At 35.5% G+C, this 16698-nt stretch overlaps 1 protein-coding gene and 1 non-coding gene across 3 annotated transcripts in view; both read right to left on the bottom strand.

Moving 5' to 3' along the window:
- The window catches only part of DACH2 (dachshund family transcription factor 2), a 643115-nt gene that overhangs the window by 413493 nt on the left and 212924 nt on the right, over positions 1 to 16698 (bottom strand). The gene's annotated exons all lie outside the window — the stretch shown is intronic.
- On the bottom strand, positions 15359 to 15464 carry LOC117197884 (U6 spliceosomal RNA). Its single transcript, XR_004478782.1, has one exon. It is a non-coding gene; the product is annotated as a U6 spliceosomal RNA (small nuclear RNA).

Below are 16698 nucleotides of genomic sequence, written 5' to 3'. Positions count from 1 at the left end.
TCTATTTAATTCTCAATTTACATTAAGCCACAGGAAAATTAATCATTCCAAATAAACTTCAAAGTAACAGTGAGGAAGGAAGGGGTTTTGCATTTTCCTAAACCCTTGCTGAGAGGCTATTGTATCCTTTATCTTCCTGTCTTCCAGAAAGTTAGTGGTTGTATTTAACTTAAACTATTCATTTACCCTTCAGATATAACATATCTTGAGATGCTTTTCAATGACTATAAGCCGTTGAAGAGTACAAACTCTCTGACAGCTTCCTTTAAATTCTTGCATTTACAGGAGCATTTCACAAACCCATCTACACAACTGCACACATCATAATTTACACGTTAACTACAACAGGGTTTCACCTTAGGCCTGTTGCCAAGAATAATCATTTTAAATCTTTTTATCCTTTCGTAAAAGGATAATTATAAATGTGAAAGTAGCAGCAAAGGAAAGGTGTTAAGAAAGCACTTAGAATAATCTCCTCCATTTGAATACAGGAAGGCTGATGAAGAAGAGAAGGGAAGGGAGGCAAACCAATTCTTTGGGTGAGACGTAACATGTCAAATGCAAGGCATGAAACATTAAACCGAAGGTGTGATAGATCTGTCTAAACGTCCCAAACAAAATCAGCCTGCCTTTGTGCTGGAAGGACAGGAAAACTCACAAACATTCCTCATTGGAATTTACTGATAAAAAGCCAGCAACAAAATATACATGCAAAAGGTTACTCACTGCTTGTACTTCCCATGAGTTGGGGCTGTCCAACAATTTAGCAACTATGTTTTCCCTGAAGATAAATAGTACGCTCATTTAATTTGCCTTTTGTTACAACCTGAATGCATATAGTTTAATCTTACTCTCTTCCTCCACACTACAGGTGTTTCCCTTTAGCTAATTAAACATTAACATTGTGCAACTGTCAGTGCTCTAAAATTGGTGGTTAATCACCTCTGACTAAGAGTACTACAGAAAGTCTAAGTAAGTTGTGTTCCAGATAAATTGCAATGAATACAAGATGTTTCCGTCCTCTGAAACATTACACTGGAAGTTCATAGTTTATTTTTCAAGATTTCTACTTTAAATGGCATTGTTTTTTTACAACTTCATTCCTTGAAGGAGTGAATGGTAATGTGGCATATGAATAAAGGATGTTCTTAGAGCAAGTATGTCATATTATTTAGGACCTCACGTCAAAGTCAAAGACATGAGGGTTTTGCTCAAATACTGCTACTTGTAGTGTTGGGGAATTCCTTTTGTTTTGTTTTGTTTTTAATCAAGAAATGTCCTGATTAATGTTAAGGTTTACATCCTCCTATGAGCAAGCATCTATTACTACTCAAGGTAATATTTTTAATATATGGAGAAATAGTAATCCATTACCAAAGCGATAGATATTGGGTTTGAGACAGCCTGGGACCTGGGGCCCTTTGCTGCAGTACTGAAATACTTACACTGAGACACACATCTCCAACAACAAAATACAAAGAAACTATAAGGGACTAAAAATAACTGCACACATGCCCAGTTGGGGCAAATTCTAGACAGAAAGATACAAAAGACTAAAAAACCCAACTGCCACTTCTGAAGAGCCCAAGGCAAAAACTGGGTGTTGGGAGCAAAAGCAGGGTACTGTGCATGACCCCTGCACACACCACCACCTAAGGGGTGGGCACACCACCTAAGCCACCCCTCCAGCCTGACCCCTGCACACACCCCTACCCTCACCCCATATAAGGAACAAGTTCGACCCCCACTCAGGGAGCCAGTGAGTGAGTAAGGGAACCTGTTACTTGTTCTTGCTCCCCCCCTGCTGCAGCAGGGGCCCCAATAAAGCCTTGCCTGAATTTCTTATCTGGCCTCAATTTCTATTGATTGGGGAAGGCCAAGAACCCTGGTCGGTATCAGGTTGAAAGAGAATACAGACAGAATCATGAAATTCAGAAGTCGAATGTATGTATCAGTGAGTGTATAAGTATATAAACTAAAACTCAGAACCCAAGTGAAAAAAAAGACCCTGAATCAGATCACCAGTCTGTCATTTGGGCTCTGAAAGCAGTGATGTGCCGGAACCAATTTTTACCAGCTTTCGAGCACCAATTATGTGCATCAACTTCTAACTTCACATTGAGGATCTCATGTCAGTAGCTTGACATAGGCCGTGCTGGGATTATTTACACCACAGAAATCAGCCAATACTACAAATCAGGGCTCCACTCCTACCCTAACCTGCAGCCAGTTGTTAAACATTTACCAGAACATAACTCTCTGAAAGGAAACCATGGTGGTCATGTTTTCTAAATCAAATAATTCTTCATTTGACCTTGCCATTTTCATATTTTATATAATTGAAGATAAAACTATTATATCTGCAATGAAAAATCATGAAGAAACACAGTGTAAAGTATCTGATTTTAGCAAAATTTAACTATGAGAAACAAATCTATATACCAAAAGATATGGAAAGCTATTTTCTTAAACATTTAGTAGTCCTGGAAATGAGCATATTTAGAAGCATAAGAGTATTACAACAGATTTGGAACTGCCATTATAATCTCCACAATCTTAAGTGAGTTACCCCACCCCTTGGACACCATTCCTCTATATTCGTAAGCTGAAGATGTCAGCTTAAATGACTTCTGTTCCTTCTATTTAATATTATAGGATCTTTGGGATAATACCAAGGAGCCTTCACTTGCCTCCATATGGGTCAAATTTTCCTGTCTTTTTGTGGGGGGGCAATAACAGTCAGCATGGCTTATGAAGAATTCAATAGCAACTCTCACCCTTCAGAGTCTTGAGGTTTTTTATTGGATCTTCCTACATTATCAAGAATTCTTCTTTTCTGTACATTAACTATACACAAAGGTAAATGGGTAGCAAACTAAACCAACTGCATTCTGAGCAACAATGTCCTTACTTCCAGTTAAAATTAACTATTTCAAATCCAAAATTGTTTTTTGTAATCTGAGTAGGATATTTCAAAAGAAATAAGCTGCCTATGTACACATTGGTAGTTAATGTACAATGTTAATACATTAATTTTTTTAACATTAATTTTTTGATATGAAGCAAATGTTTAAAATGGTGATGATTTTTTAAAGCTCTCTAAGTATAATATATATCTGCAAAGAAACACAAAGCAAGTAAGTTATCAGCCTTTAACCAGAAACAAATATTTATAAGTAATATATAAATCAAAATTGACTAGATTTGGAGTGACAAAGACAAGAACAAATTGATTTAATATTTCAGACTTTGAGTTTATAAACTTTTGAGAAAAATGCTATTCAACAGGCAGGCCAAAAAGTATACATTCAAGTGCTAAAGAGAAAATATTGGCATATGAATAAATTGGTTTAGGCCATCTCCATATTTAGTGATAATTCATGATAATTTATGACAAGTCATAACTATAAAACAGGTATGATTCTTACCTAAAGTAAAAATCCAACATAAAAAAAAAGTCTAAGTTGACTGCTAAGTAACTGCCAGTCTCCTAAGCAGGGACAGTTCTAAGGAATGATTCACAATATGTATGTTCCCATGGTGGAAAGTACAGATAATGTGATGTGCAGCAATTAAAAGCATTTCCAAAACATTTAATGCTAATAACATGCTAATACCATATCTATGCTAGCAACCTAGCTATCGATGTTTCGGTAGATCATCTACCTGTAATGCAAACTATATTTGCAGTGTCACTGTTCAGCCATATGCTAAAACTATGGTCACTCACTTTTATTTGCCTGTTTAATAAGAATGGATTTTGGTATTGAAGAAATAATTTATCATAGTTCTAGCTTTTATAAGCATTGCACTTCTTTCATTTAAACTGTTCTTTAATTATAACAATAATTACAGCTGAAATATAGAAATTTATACATCAAAATATGCCTTATAATATTATGTAGCCCCATGTGGTTATTGAGCACCTGAAACATGGTGAGTGCAAATTGAGTTGTTGTGTAACTAAAATACACACTGGATTTTGAAATCTTGGTACAAAAAATTAATAATGTAAAATATATCATTAATATTTTTATATTATTACATGTTATAGTGATATTACTTTGGATATATTGGGATTGATAAAATGTATTAAAATTAATTTTGCCTATTTATTTTTAGTTTTTAAATGTGGAAACTAGAAAACAAAATTACACATGGGGATCACATTTGTGGCTCATCATATTTCTATCGGACAACACTGGTCTAGAATATATATAGTCATCTGTAAATATTGGTGCATCAAATGATCTTTGTCTTTTAAACCTAATTTCATTGATATTAAAAAAAGAGTCTGAAAAAGACAAGATGAAACCAAGAGAGATAAAGGTGTCACTTGGTGATTCGGCAGTAGAAAAGAAATACACATAGTGGCTTATTCCGGAAAAAAATACAAGATTAAACATATTGATTGGAAGATGTTGAGGTTGGGAGTTAGGTGCCCAATCACAGCTCTGAAGTTGCTTTATTCGTTCATTCCACTCATCTTCATTGTGACATTTCTTATATCTTAGTCAGATGTGCTCATGTCTCTCCAATTTAAAATTTAACTAATGTTTTATTTCCCTCGCTGTATTTCAAGTTCCTTGAGGATCCCTGCATCTTTATATTTATTTACATACATTATTGATGCTAAAAAATTGTTGGGGTATTAGCAGTCACTCACTATTTGTGAGTCTTAAAAGTTGACCCAGAAAGGAAAATTTCTAATTTAGGAACAACTACAAATCAAGAGCAGTCCTTACAAACAAATAAATTTTTAAAATGCACCTCCAGATACCTTTCTTCAGTTGCTAAAGCCTTGCTCCATGTATGCAAAATGTCACGGCTACATCTTCCTGTAAGTTTGTTATACTATTTGCTCACCTGCAGCCATATGGATTTCACTGCCATTCAGAATTAGGCAGAGATAACATTCATGGCCGTACTAGAGCAGGGCTAGCACCCTCTGCATTTAGGCCACACTAACGGGCTGAAAGCACCTTGTGGCCTTCTAAGTCAAAAGGCATGAAATAGACCTCCAAGAATTATGACCAGAGTTTGACTTTGGGGCCTTGCTTTGGACAGATCATTTGTCAGGACAATCAAGATTGCCTCTGTCTTAGTCTCATTCTAAAGTCCAAGAGAAAAGGTCTCTAGGAACTGATGAAACTGTCCAGCTCATACCCTTCACCTATCTATTGCATTACTATTATAAAGGCTGTTAGTTGCAGCAGTTGTATGACAAAGAAACACAGATGTTTTAATTCCTTTAATATCATGTAGATCAGGTTTTGAGCCTATTGCCAGCTGTACCTAGGCAAGTGATTTGATACTAAGCAAGTCATTTAACCTCTATGTGTCTCCGATTCTTAATCTGCAAATTAGAATTACTAACACCTACCTCTCAGAGTTATAGAAAACACACACACACACACACACACACACACACACATGAGCACACATGAGAGACAAAGTATGTCTGCAGAGTGGTGCCTGGTACACAGTCTTTAATAATTGTGCTTAACAACTTGACAGCTATTATTTGTAGTAGTGTTGTAATTAAGAACCTTAGAACTGTTAAATTGATGCAGTTTATTTAATTGGTATAACATTTTTCTTTCACTGTAGTATAGTACATAATGAGCATCATATTTTGCTTTTCTCAAATTTCTTATCCATATTGTCTGAGTTAAACCTCCTTAGAACTCCATAAGCAGCCTAAAGTTTTAAACCACAGTGACAGAACAATGAAAAAAATACAACTCATGGTTCATTTAGTGTTTATATTCACTTTTTTTCCTCTTTGTCAAACTTAAGACAGATGCAGGTATTTTTACTTGCCCAGTCCGGGAAACTGAGGCAAAGAGGAAAATCATTTAAACTGGTTTTAGAGACGGTTGTATTGTGCTGGAAAACACTTGAAACCATCCATAGCTGCTCAGGTTTATAGTACCTATACAAAACTGGAAATACTTAATTCAGGTCTCAGAATACTATGCTTGTTTTATTTGTTTCTTTGTTTTTATTTAAATAAAACACAAAGGCAAGAGAATTTACCATTATAAAAATAAAATTATGATATGGGTCGCGTTTTATTTAAAAATATAGAAGATACTTAGATCTCTGAAGACTCATGTTGTTACTGACCAGGGTTCTTGGTCTTCCCCAATCAATAGAAGTTGATCAGAGGCCAGACAAGAAATTCAGGAAAGGCTTTATTGGGGCCCCTGCTGCAGCAGTGGGGAGCAAGAACAAGTAACAGGTTCCCTTGCTCACTCACTGGCTCCCTGAGTGGGGGGGGGGCGAGCTTGTTCCTTATATGGGGTGAGGGTAGGGGTGTGTGCAGGGGTCAGGCTGGAGGGGTGGCTTAGGTGGTGTGCCCACCCCTTAGGTGGTGGTGTGTGCAGGGGTCATGCACAGTACCCTGCTTTTGCTCCCAACGCCCAGTTTTTGCGTTGGGCTCTTCAGAAGTGGCAGTTGGGTTTTTTAGTCTTTTGTATCTTTCTGTCTAGAAATTGCCCCAACTGGGCATGTGCGCAGTTATTTTTAGACCCTATAGTTTCTTTGTATTTTGCTGCTCAAGGAGAGATTTGTCCAGGTGCAAGCATTGCAGCACTGCAGCAATGGGTCCCAGGTCCCAGGTCCCTGCCTGTCGCAATGTATTCAATAGATATTTTACTGAAATGCAAAATGCAGATTATATGGCATTTAGTAAAACTCCCTTCTCTTGCTGATTAATAAACTGAAACCTGAGAGAGGTCAGGTGATCAGTTAAAGATGACCTAACAAGTAAGCTACAGAGTCAAACCCAGTATCTATTTCCATCGCTTCTAGTATTCTTTCAACTGCACTATACTGTCATTTTTGTTTAAACTTCCTTAAACTTTGAAAGCATCCTTCTAACACTTGCAAAGACAACATTTTCAAAATGTTTTTGCTGTTTTCATGGTCAAATTACATTCTCAAAATATTTCCATAGGGTGATGGGTGGGAAGCAGAGAGACTCTCTTTGTGAAAATAAAGGGTGGAAACATTTTGAAAATGCTATGAAAACATTTGGCTGCCTTAACAGCCTTAAAGAAAACATTTATTTTGGCCACAGTGACTAAAACATTTGCTTCCTTTGGAAATGCTTGCTGCCAAAATAAAGGTTTGTTTCTTTTTTCGTATAGAAGCAAACATTGTTAAATGAAATATTTTGTATTATTGTATACATTATTTGAATATTGATTATGGCCACTCTTAGTGACATCATTGTGCATAGAGTTTGTTTTGTAAAGAAATTAGGGACACTTGTATTTAAAAACAGATTTAACATTCTGAAGTGGCAACTGTATTGCAACAAAATACCTACATGAGTAATGAGAAATTCAGTTATCCTGTTAAGAAGTTTGTCTTGTACAATGGTTATGTTCATGTAAGTAAAACATCTGGAGTACAAGGTATTGTGTACATCAAATAGCCAGAAGACAGACTGGTTGACTAAACTTTTTACATTTTAGGCTATAGTTGTATTTTTTTGTGGAATTATTCTGTATTCTAAGGATTTCTGTCTACTGAGTGCATAATACATATTAAGAAACTCAATTTGCTTCTACTTGGAGTTTATTTCTGTATCTAGGCTGATTTTAATGTATTTTATGTTACCATTTTAGCTAATGGTCTTCAACTCCAATCCTCCAAATCAAGTCACATACAACTGTATTCATGAATCTATACACACATCAATTGAAAGGACCTGCCTACGTCTATAAGAGATGGGTTACAATTCAATACCTATAAAAATCTACCAGTGTTAAGACTAATGATTACAGCAAACCTTTGCTCACTTAATTTATAGTCTCACTGGGAAAGCAGTTCATCCTGAAGAAAATGGAAAAGGGAGACAATTTTTTTTTTTTGCCGTACGCGGGCCTCTCACTGCTATGGCCTCTCCCGTTGCAGAGCACAGGCTCCGGACACGCAGGCCCAACGGTCATGGCTCACAGGCCCAGCCGCTCCGCAGCACGCGGGATCCTCCCGGACCGGGATACGAACCTGCGTCCCCTGCATCGGCAGGCAGACTCTCAACCACTGCACCACCAGGGAAGCCTGGGAGACAATTTTTATCATAGAAAAGAGTAACCTGGTGATTCTCAATCCGGGAAACATATCAGAATTACCTGTGAGGCTTTTAAAAATTACAACTGCCTAGGCCTTACTCTAGACCTGCTGAATTTCTTTTAAAGGTGAGTTTTAAGCCACAGAAAATCATTATAGGACCTATCCAGCACATAGCTACCTCAAACTCGGATAACTAAAAGGGACTGAAGTATCTGGGTTTGGTTTGATTCTACTAGAAATGAACAAACTTGACCTAGGTCGATTGCTGGTAACCAGCATTACATTTCTTGGCATTATTATTCAGATATAATCAGACTATCTGACATTCTATTTTTGTTTCTGAGAGCCATCTCCCGTATTGCTTCCAGATTATGAGACCAGTGATGGTGCATTGCTCTAAGATCCACAACTGCCCCAGCACAGGGATCAGTAATGGAAGTTTACCCTTTTTCGTTCACTATTGCATTCTACAAAATTAGCCTGGGCTTGGTTTGTTTTTAGAATGAGACATACAATATTTTAAGGAGATGTCTGTACTTGTTATTTTTTCTACTTAGGAATAAAGAATACAAAACAACTTGTCTCCATTTTACAGTGCACGTAATGTGAGTGTTCTGAAAATTAAAACAAATGGAAAGGAAATAAATTGCAAAATGAATAACAGAATACATGGATGCGCTCTGCAACTATGTCCAAATGGTAGCAGGCAAAAAGAGTCTAAGATTCCTTCTAAAGTACACTGTGACTTCCTGACTTTAATTACATAGCTTTTCCTTAAGAAAACATTAATGACAGAGCAAATATTGTTGCCCAAAGAGGCTATTTTCTAGTAATTTTCTAGTCTATTTGTTTTAAAGCCTCATGAAAACCATACTAAGTAAACATTCTAAATAATTATAAAGAATAGATTTAAAGAGACTTTCTAACTCTTTTAATCAGCAGAATTTTCTTCTTCTAACAATAAGACAATATTTTTCCAATCTTATAGCACAACAGTGAGCATTTAACATCTAGAAATATAATATACAAGGATACATTATTTCGGAAAAAATCAGTCAGAAATGTGATGGTGAAAGTAGTCTAGCCTAAAATGTAATTTATGAAGTGAGGTCATCTGTAATCTTTATGATCCATACTGCCCAATATTGTTATTTGCTCATCATGATTCAGGGTGCATTCTTCCATAAATATGTATCTGGAGTCATATTAAACTTAAAATGAGAACTGTGGAGTTTTCTTAATGCAGCTACTCTGGGAAGGATTAAAACCTGTATCATCAGTCAACTATTCATGAGCATCTACTAGCAGTAAGGTCCAATGTCAGATGATCTGAATGAAGGACAATAGAAAGTATAAGATGTGAATTTTGCTCTCAAGTACTTTACAAATGTAAGATATGAATTCATGAAGGGATATCTAACAATATAGGGAAATATAATATTAGACCTAAATACAGGTTATTCAGTTCTGTACAGATTCAAAGTAAGATCTCAATATTGAAATAGATGGGTGAACTATCCTGCTGGATTACTGGCTATACTCACTGGCCTTATGAATATATTCTTGCATCATCAGGATTTGAGATTAGCAGGATATATTTCATTAGTATACCTCCTCTGCAGTTTTGTGTAATAATAACATGTAATTTTTAGTGGGTACTTACTATGTATCAGGAATTCTTCTAAGTTCTTTATGTATGTCAAATCATTTAATAATCTTAACAACATTACAAAGTGTATATGATTATTGTCCTGCTCATTTTAAAGATCAGGAAACTGTGGCTCAAGGGATTAAGTGACTTTCCCAAGTCATACAGCTGTTATATTGGGTAATTGAGATTAGAGCCCAGGCAATCTGAATCTTGTTCCCACACACTGACTTGCCATGCTATGCTAACTCAAGAGTCAAAGAACCTAAAGAATCCTAAAAAGTTAAAGCTATAAGGAACCTTAGGAGACAGTGCAAATTCTTCCTCATACACATAGGGAAACTAAAGCTCAAAGAGATGAAATGGCTTGCCTATCTATGATCACACAGCTAGTTAGAAAGAAACCATGATTGCAACCCACGTTTACTGATTTCCAGCCCATGGATCTTTCCATAATAATCATTATAATCCCTTTAAGCATTTCTCCTTTGCTTCATTTTTCCAATCTGGACTATTAAAAATGATGCATGTCTATAATTATCTGAGTTGAGTTTGACTGTATACAAGCAAAAGTAAATGGAAACACTGAGATATAAAGTGTGATATATAAAGTATGATAGATGAGAGATAGATGGATAGAATGAGATATAGATAATATAGATATATGGATATAACATATGTAATAACTACCAAAACTCTGCTAGTAGATATTATTGTCCTCAATTTACAGATTAGGAATCTGAGGCTCATAGAGATCAGATAACCAGCCTAATGTCACACAGCTAGTAAGTAAATTCAAAAATCAGGTCTGCTTGACTTTAAACTCCTATGTTATTTGTACTATCTGAGTAGTGGTTGCAATATGAAAATACTTTACAACTTTTACCCCATGGAGAAAAAAACTTTGTGTGCTTTTCTTTTATAACAAAGATCATAATTTATTTTTCTAATTTACGGGTAGTTGATAAGAATGGTTTTAATTAAGAGATAATTTATAATTAGACATTTTATTATTTTTAAAAAGTTGGGATTCCCTGGCGGCGCAGTGGTTGAGAGTCCGCCTGCCGATGCAGGGGACACGGGTTCATGCCCCGGTCCGGGAAGATCCCACATGCCACGGAGTGGCTGCGCCCGTGAGCCATGGCCGCTGAGCCTGCGCGTCCGGAGCCTGTGCTCTGCAACGGGAGAGGCCACAACAGTGAGAGGCCCGCATACCGCAAAAATAAAAAAAAAAGTTATTTTTACTAAAATGTATGTTATGGTGTGGAAGAGAAAATTTTAACCTAAACTGTCATTGAGTATTTTCAATATAGAACTGTCATTTATAAAAAAAAAGTGAGCTTGAAAGAGGAATACAGGTAAACAGTTTTACATGCATGCTCTATGAAAGAGTTCTATTCTCTAGGAATTGAAATAGCAAATTAAATAGATATTTAGTGAGACCCTAGCTAGTGCAAAGTACTCTGCAAGATCTCCTCACCATATTAGGCCCACATGGCCAGTTTTGTGTGAGGCTTACCGATTTCATCATTGAGCCCACCACAGTTCCTGGCATAGTACCTTACACACAAATGTAGTTTGAGTTAGACTACAGAAAAAGTATACCCAGTTCACAAAATCAAACAAGAAAGAGTATATAATAGGCTGTTTCAAAGAGTTGAAATGACTACAGCCAGAGAAATTATATTTAAAGTGAATCCAATTATGAGCCCACAGTGGAGTAAAGTTTGTCTTCTCTGAGACCTGGAAAAACCTAAGTCCATATTCTGACTGAAAAATCCTAAACAGCTGCATCGTGATTTTGGTCCTTTTTATTTCCTTTAAAAAATAATAGTATGTGTTAAAATTAGGCATCTATACATTCTGGTCCCTGCAGAGAAGAAATTTGAAAATTTAGTCACATACTGCTCCTGGACAAACTCTCCACTGTTCCTTTCCCAGATCTCAGTTAAGGAAGAGCTTTAATTCCATTGCATAGCCCATTATTATGAGTTCTGTTACTGTTGTTGGATGATTAAAAGGAAGGAAAAGTACTGACAAATGAACACCTACTATGTGCTGAGCATTATGCTAAAGTTCACATCAACTTAATTTAATTCTCTGAATAATTCCATAAGATGGGTACTATTATCCCTATTTTAAGACCAGAAGCTAACCCTCAGAAAGGCTAACTTGCTGAAGTCCAGCCAAGAGATCCAAATTGTAGGTCTCATCTGTCTGACTCTAAATACACTATATCATATGCATGTATTTCTTGACCTAGTGTAGGACAAATGACCCTTCCTTAATTTCTGATAAACAGAAGAGCACCTCCTCACAGTGGAAGAAACAAACTCAACCATAACAGAATAGAATAAGCAGGGCCTGAAGGGCGGAGTTGTGCCTGGTCATCTCATCTCACTTGAGGCTTCATACATCTTGCATCTCCACGATTTACCAAACTTGGATAAAGGCAAAAAAGATAAAGGGGGCTAGTACTTCACACTAGGAGTAATTTTTAGGTTGCATGACAGAAACCAAATAAGTGGACTATAGGTTTCACAACTGTAAATCTGGTGCAAACAAAAGAGATTAGGAAATGATTAAACAACAAAGACTGTGACAGAGGAAAACTAAGAAAAAGTGGAGCTGTTTCAGAGGAAGGAGTCAGTGAAGATTTTATGGAGAAAAGGAGCCCTTAGCCAGGTCTCAATTTGGATGGGACCTGGACAAGAAGATGCATGGTACACCCATTCCAGACTAAATCATAGAGATAAGAATGAAGCTGTCTTGGGACCAGAGAGGAGACAGGCCTGCAAGGTAAAAATGAGAGTATGATGGGAACAGTGAAAATAAATAATAACAATAAGTTGCATGGGGCTTACCAAGTACCAGGCACATTTCTAAGTGATTTATATTGTCACCACATTCTGGCAGAAATTCTGAAACTTAAGCACAGTTAAATGATCTGCCCAAAGTCACACAACAGGTAGTGTTAGAGCTGGGATTTGGAACCTATGAAGTATGATTCCAGAGTTTGTTCAATTAACCACTACAATGATACATTAAAGGAAAAGTATATTCAAGCAAAGACATATAGGTACCACTTCTCTGTAGTCAATAATTAAGCTTTTCAATGCAAATTAAGAGAAAGCGAATATGTAGGAAAAATAGGTAAAAACTAGGCATAGCCTATAACTGGTCGAGATTTATAAAATTTATTACTTATGGGCAATGTGATTTACTATAAACTATAAATAAATTGAAATATATTTTAATTAATTTTTATTGGAGTATATTTGCTTTACAATGTTGTGTTAGTTTCTGCTGTACAGCAAAATGAATCAGCTATACATATATATATATTCCCTCTTTTTTGGATTTCCTTCCCATTTAGGTCACCACAGTGCATTAAGTAGAGTTCCCTGTGCTATACTTTAAAAGAATTAACAGCACTTACAACACACTTTAAGTGGACCTATTAAATTTATATCCTTTTAGTTCATAATCTGATCACTTAGAAAGATTAAGTGGAAAATTTCAAATATTTTTAATTACCCTTTTTATCCTAATCTTCATATTACATAAAGTTTGATATACTATTATTAAACAGAGGTTAAAACTATGCACACACACAGCTACATCTATACACACTACATATTTAAGAGCAAAGGTGGGTAGTCAGCTCTGTCTCCATTGACTCTTTATTTTAGGTAATTTTAAGATAATAACATGTAGGAGGTGATATACAGTATTACTATCCCAACAATCTATACTAAGAAGTGTTATCCACAATTACCATTGTTCAATTTGGCATACTAAGATATATGGTAGTATCTGAAATATGTTTAAGAATTACATTTAAAGTTTAAGACATTAATTTTCAAACCACATATATTTTTCTATATCTATCTATCATATATGACAAACTGCAACCATTGTAATATAATGGCAGTGTTCTTATAATTAAAGACAAATGCTTTTCTGCTTTAAATACCTTGATTTTTCTATTAAACAATGACCACTTAGTTGGAAAATGTGAATAGTGTGTGTAAAATTTTGATTTAAACCTTCCCCCACTTCTTTCTAAAGACAGCAGCCAAAAAACTGAATAAGTCAGGGTGCCTTTGAAGATATTTAATTAAAATCTAATCCCACATTCTTAAAAGCTCACATAAATTAAGCTGTCATTCAGGAGATTTATGCATTCACATTTGCATATTACGTACAATTCATCAATTACTCATGTTTGAAAGCAATGCCTTTCCCAGGGTGCTGAACTGCCAACAGTGCCAACAGGCACGTGCAACCCACAAAACCATACCTACTGGTACCTTGGAGAAAGCCACCTCCATATGGTCTTTCATTTGCACATCCACAGAGCTCCAAGCACACTTAGAAAAATATGACCATGGTTTGATGGATTCTATTCAGCTAAATTCGACAGAGATGAACATTTTACTTAATCTTGGTGCAATTGTATAGTGGTGGCAATTCAACAACCCTTCTTCCGCTCATGGCAAGTTTTAAGATTGCAGTAAAGATACAGAATCGTTGCTGAGCTTCAGCATCACCAGTCAAAACAGTTAAACTAATATTCTCTGCAAGTTGATAGAAGGCAACCATTTGTTTAGCATGGCATATTTGAGAAAGGTAAAAAAAATGTAACAAATATATACCTGTGTGTGTGCATACATACATAATACATAGATACACATACACACAGAGAGACAGAGAGACTTGAAGGTGAAAATATCAAAGTGTGCAGTGGCTCATTCAGAACACTTGGAAAGCTTTAGATGTGGCAAAAATAAAATGCCCATAACTTTTCCAGACTGTGTTTTTTCCTAAATACTATTTTTGGGAAAAAATGGCAACTCTTTAATAGCACAATGTCTACAAGCAAACAGATGCAAAGACACATTTTCCCCATGAGCTATAAGCTGTTACAAGATACCTTTAACTTTTTATACATACTGAGAAAAGAGGTCACTCTAGTAGTCCCAAAGGGAAAATGGTACACTTTATAAGACACGATATATAAGAAAAAGAAACACAGAAGCCAAATGACATAATGGGGTAAGCTCAGCTACTGCCACAATATTTTACATGAACCTATTCCTTAATAGTCAGTATAATTGTTTTAGAATTCCAAACAACTGCTTGCTTTAAAAAGTGAGGCCTGAACCAGGGACATTTCTCCTTTCATACGCAATGCCTTCTCCCCTCTTTCTAAAATCTGTCACCAATTCCTTTATCGTTTAGACATCCAGAAAACTTCCAAAACTTAGAGCAACTGGTAAATTTAAATGATCTTCTCTCATTTATTTTATATAAGTTATAAGCCTGTGTACTTGCACATGTGCATACTGCAGCTAATGTTCAGCAAATGACTCATAAAAATTCAACTCTGTAAGGATATTTTGAGTGCCCACTATGCACAAGGCACTGTGTTAGATGTTGTGGGGAGTATAAAGATGCATTATACATGGTCAGAACTCAAAATAATATAAGAAAAATATACATGTACACTAAGGACTAAAATACTGACATAAACAATGCATTTTGAGGACAAAAAGAGAGAAATATTCATCCTGAGGAGACCAAAGGGGGTGGCATTTGATCTGATCCTTAAAGATGAGTATGAAAAATGTGAAGATTGTTTCATAAATGTGCATGCCTTGTAGAGAGGCCATGCTAATCTTTCTGTGTATCATTCCAATTTTAGTATATGTATTGATAGAAAAAAAACACATAATCAAAACTAGCTTGAGAATCCAGCTAGTGTTCAAAGCAGGAAAAAAACCAACACGAATATATGAGATAAACATTGTATCTTCTAATTATATACTATTTTCCATGGTACATACAGTTGGTTTAGTATAAACTGTGCTTTTACATATATCAAACATTGACCATTAGCCAGTCTTAATGTCAATTGCCATTGGGTATTAACTTGTTGCTGAACATTAGTTGGAATATAAAGACAGCAATAATAGTGGATTTATTCTACCAGAAAACAATATCTGCCTTTTATTCCTATCATCCTCTTCAATTTTCAAAATCCTGATTTCCCCCAACAGGTAATAGTATTAAGTGTGTATTACTTTTGTCATATAAATTTAATGTAAAACATTCCTATAAGAGGCAGTATGTTTAGTATCTGGAATGGGAGTAAATAGTACTGTAGAATAGAAGATTAAGTGTGTGTGTGTGTGTAATGTCACTCTCTCTGGCTGCAATTTAACCCTGAGGAAAAGTATTTGAGTTTGGTTCTGAATGAAAAATATCTGTCACGAGTTACCAGGTTCAGTTAACAATGTTAGCAAAACAACTGATATTCAATGTGTCCAATGCTCTAGCATTCAGTTTTACAAGCTTTCTTCAACCTACATGGGTTTTAATTATGATCAAGAAGCTGTCAGAAAAAATCTATATGGACAGATTTTTAGAATAACTAATTATTCATTGTAACAATTCAACTAATTAAATAATGTCTGAAATATGTTATTTTAAATAATGCAGTGTAGTGGGGACATGTACAACATAAGGTGATTATATCTGAACAGTTAGTGATCATTTACTGTTATAATGTTTTTGCCTTACAGGACAAAAACAGGTCTTTACTTAAATCTTAACTGCTATTTACAACTGAAAGTTGTCTTATTACACTATCTCTCCCTAAGTGAAGAATAATGTATCATGCTGCCGTATGTCTCTTTTCAAGAAATATTTCTCCCTTCTTTCAGGAAAAAAAAAGACTATACCCCCACAACTTTATTTCTTCAGACGAACACAGCCCTAATACTGAATAATGTCTTATTGAATGATTAGAAAATAGTTCTTCATTTCCTATGCTTACTGTGGTAAAATCCTTATTTCATAGAGGGAGGAAAATGTTTCCTAGGTGAAAAATCATAGCAGAATTCAAACCAAAGAGAATTCAAGTTTTGTTAATAAATAAAACTGCCATAAATCCAAAAAAC

Source organism: Orcinus orca, chromosome X, assembly GCF_937001465.1.
Source record: "Orcinus orca chromosome X, mOrcOrc1.1, whole genome shotgun sequence".
NCBI classification, from domain to species: domain Eukaryota; kingdom Metazoa; phylum Chordata; class Mammalia; order Artiodactyla; family Delphinidae; genus Orcinus; species Orcinus orca.
This window is presented reverse-complemented; position numbering and strand designations above follow the sequence as displayed.